Raw genomic sequence first — 4,588 nt, forward strand, 5'->3', positions numbered from 1 at the left:
AATGTAATATATTAAATTTAGAGTAACATATAAAAATCCAATTCTTTGGATTAGTATTCTCTATAATTTTCTATAATAATTATATCAACCCCTACAAGATAACCTAGTGGAGAGAGAGACTGGAACAGTACTCTGGTATAATCAGTGCTGGAGAACAAAATCCATCTTATTCATTCAAGTATTATTAATTCACCTACTGAACCACCTCCTGACCACATTAGACCACATTGCCAATTATTTTAAATGCTAGACAAAGTCACTGATTTCTGGGAGTTTATGTCATAGTGGGAAACTACACATCAGTAAAAGTTGGTAACATCATGGATTGCCGGGAGCCAAAACCTTAGCTAAGTCTCTCACATAACCAGTGAATGGACATTCCGATCATTGTAACTGTGATTACCATCTAATTGTTTGGAAAGTTGCTCACCCACCTCCCTCCCCCCACTACCTTAGCAGAACTTCCTCATGGTGTGTGCTTAAAATGCAGCTGCAAAATAAAATTTTCAGAGCTTGATCAGAAACCTGTCTTGCTCTCGTTCTTCGTGTCTCTTGTCCCCTCCATTCTCTCGCCCCCTACCCTAGGTTTCCGTCGATAACCCCGCAGGCCGGGGCACCTGGTGCCCAACATGGGACCTTTTTGGGTCTGGGGTCCCAGAGAACATCGCTCCCCGATGGTCGACCAAGGAGCATAGGACCGCCACTTCAGAGAAGGAGTGAGTGAAGGTTCGCATTGGCTCGCCGCTCTAGCCCAGAGTGAGTGAAGATCCGCGTGGTGATCGCCGCAGATTCGCCCGTCTGAGAGACTGATCCGTTTTGAGGTTCTTCTAGTGTTTTGAGGTAAGAAAGAGCGACACAATTACGGTACAAGCATTGAGTAAACATGATTTGTTGCTGAAGGGCCTCAAAGAGTCCCTCAAGACATGAGGAGTAAGGGTTAAGAAAAAGGAACTCAAGAAGTTTTTTTTTATTTTGTGAGTGATGTTTATCCGTGGTTCCCCTTAGAAGGGACTATTGATGAAAAAAGATGGGCTAGAGTAGGAAACTGTTTAAGAGATTTTTATGATACCTTTGGTCCAGAAAAGATTCCAGTCCAGGCTTTTTCTTATTGAAATTTAGTAAATGATATACTCAAAGTCCATAAACATTGTCCTGATGTACAGGGAGTCATGAGAGAGGGAGAAAAAGTCTTACAACGACACTCCTGGCCACCTTCTGTTTGTGAGTCTGTCTCTATTCCCATGCCTGATTCAGGAGACCCCACCCCGAGGCTGCCGAGATCAAAACGGCTCCTGCTAAGTTCCCTCCTGTTAAGATTTACCCCTCTTCGACAACCTTAAGACCCCCCGCCAAAGATGGGCCTGATGATAGTCTTTCTCCTAAAGAGGCCTTATCCCTTGATGAAGAGATGGCCAAATATCATAGTCCTGACCGGCCACCCCTAGGCTCTTCTTTGTCCAGACCGCCTCCCTATGCCATCACCCCTCCATTTTGTGCTCCAGTCTTCAACTTGGCCGACACCACCAAGGCTAAAACTCAACTAGCACAAAAAACAGCTTCCCTTAGAAAATTAGTAGAAGAAAAACGAGACCATTTACAATTAGTTAAAGAACTGTGGGATCTTGATTTGGCATTATCTTAAAACTAGCCAGCAAAAAAAAAAAAAAAAAAAAAATCCAGGTTTTCCCTCTGGCTACCACCAGAGCTTTAACTTAAAAACTATTAATCAGAGAACCAGTACACACTTTTGATAGAAATTAAATGATTTGTTTCTTTAAAACTCTAAAAATGTACCTTAGCCCAGAAAAAGAATTTTAAAGATTTTTCTCCATGCGCAGTAAACTAAGCCCACCTGTTCTGTCCATGCAGCCAATCACATCACAGAGCTCCTGCTCCACAGATTGGCAAAGACTGCAGTCAATCATTCCTCTAGCCACACCCGCCCCTCCTGGGGTCGGGGTGCGGGGGAGTGGCTGTGAGCTAAGGAAATATTTTTTTTCACCAAAAATGTCTGTTTTAAGTCTGTGCTAACCTTGTTTTCACTAATATGTGTTAACCCTCCAAAATAATAGAGTTTGCTTTAAGTTTTAAATAAGATTTAGTTAAGCTAAATTTGGTTTTAAAGATCCCGACTCATAAAGTTGGCACACCTTTACCAAAGTAAAATATAAGACAGTTTCATCCTTCTGATAGCTAATATCAGCATCAATTCATTAGTTAAAAGATTTTCTGAGATCTCTAGGCATGGTAAAATGCCCCTGCGGTCTCTCTCCCTCTTGTGAGAATTGTAAATCTTAACAGCACCCCAATACCAACTGCCACTGTTTGTTAATTTGTTAACTGGCTTTCTAATAACCCAATCGGTGTAGAACAATGGGCTTGCCAGGAAAAAAGGGTTAAATGTGGTATTCCTGGCCTGATAAAAATTTTTCATTTGGTAGATGTGATTGAACAAAATTATTTAGAGTAAAATGGTCATCTAAAAGAAATGTTAACAGTAAAAATTTATTTTGAACATTTTCAGCTATGAGGTTTATCTTAGCTTTTAAAGTTACCTATCCAAATCAAAGTGAAAGATCAATTAAGTTGTACACCCACCCTTATTCATAGCTGCCCTAAGGGTGTGATAGCTTTGTGATAAGCAAAGATCCTAACAAAGTTTAACATTTTACTTAAAATTGTTTTTAAAATACTTTCTCAACTAAAAAGACAAAACTGGCTTGGGTTAGTAAAAGATAACACAATGGTTATGTTAATTATCTAAGCCAGAGGATTTTGCTCTGATAAATGAGGTTTAATTTAAATAAGGTATGTAAAAAAAATTTTTTTTCCAAATAAAACTTAACAAATAAATATGGGGCGGCCTAATGTAGAGCTGTATGGATGTTTTAGCTAACCTTTTTAAATTTTATTCAAGAAGTATGCCCCTGGTTTCCCTGAAAAAGAACTCTAGATATTAAAACATGAGAGACTAGGTAAAAAGTTAAGAGAGTTTTATGTCTGATATAGACAAATATTCCAGTTAAAACTTTTATTTTAAAACTTGTTAAGAGATTTTTGGATCTTACTCATGAGTTAGTTACTTTTGCTTTTACAGTGGCTTACTCCTTCTAATAAAGTTGTTGCTGAGATAACTCCCCTATTAAAAAAAAAAAAACTACAAAAAATATTATCAAATAATTGGCTTTTGAGAGTACAGATTCTACATGTCAAATTTTAATTAGTTCTCTTAGAGAGTAAAAAAATAAATTTATCTGGCTTGTTTTAAGACACTGTCAGAGGTTTATTCTTGATAAATTAAGGTAATACATGGTGCTTCTGGTCTGATAGATTTGTTTTGGCAAATCCTGATTTAACAAAATTATTATTCTAAACATTTAAGCTATGAAGTTTTTATTTTAGCCTTTTAAGTTGCCATATTAGAGTTCTAAAGAGCAAAATCTATTAAGAGTTTTATATATATGCTTACTCATTATAGCTTTGTGATGAGTAAAGATCTTAGTAAACTAAAGTTATAATAGTGTGCTTAAACTGTCTAATCAGCTTAAAATAATGCTAAAAAATGGTAAACATTTTATCATGTCAACACATTAGGTATTGACTTTCTATAACATATTGGTATATTTTAATAAAGAGCCTTCTAAAATCATATGAAAGAACTGAAGCTAATTCTAACCATTAGATCATCAATTAACTTGGTACAAGTTCTCTCCCTAAGTAAATAATTATAGGTACATCTGCACATGACGAACTGACTGTTCATATGGTAAGATTTAAAACTAAACATTTTTCATTTTTTATTTATGGGTGTGAGATGACTCCTAAAGTCACTCATATCCTAAAATTTTTCTCATTTTTTTTACAAGCCTCTTAAAATTTTAACGCTTGACCTGCCATAGTGAGAGCACTTTACTGGCTCCTGCATTGTTTAATTAAGATCCTGCTATTCAGACTTTTAAGATTAATCCCCATTGATAAAAGCCAATGCTTTCTGGCAGATTGATGTAATTCACCTGTCCATGTTTAGTAAACAAAAACATTTTTTTTTCTCAATTGGTCCTTTTTCTAAATTTATGTGGGCTACAGCTCAAACAAGAAAAAGCTCAAAAACCTTAGGAGTCATATGCTCTGTTTTGCTTCAATATACATCCAATCCATGTATTTTTGTTTCCTTTAGAACATTAACATCTCAATAAATAAAAAAAGAAGGAGAATGCACCCCCCAATATTCAGTTGGCTAAAGTGTCAATGAAGTAATTATACTAATATTTACAAAAATTCAAATTGTCCATTTATTATATCTCATTGACAAAGCCACCCACTCTCCCAGCCATAGAGACATATTTCTTCTTTTTTTTTTCAACACTGGATGTCCATGTTTTGTTTTCCTTTTATTATGGTGGATGACATTATTGATCTTGCAAAATCCACAGTCCCTGTTGGCAAGTCCTTACCACAAAGGACGCCATGGCAGTATATAGTCCAGCTAACCTCACCAGCCTATCCAAGTCTTCTCTTTCTGCTGACCTACCACTGCTGACTTCATCCTTACATGTTTATTGACTGCTCGCTTTTCTCAAAATATTCC

Source organism: Erinaceus europaeus, chromosome 14 (assembly GCF_950295315.1).
Source record: "Erinaceus europaeus chromosome 14, mEriEur2.1, whole genome shotgun sequence".
Classification (NCBI taxonomy): domain Eukaryota; kingdom Metazoa; phylum Chordata; class Mammalia; order Eulipotyphla; family Erinaceidae; genus Erinaceus; species Erinaceus europaeus.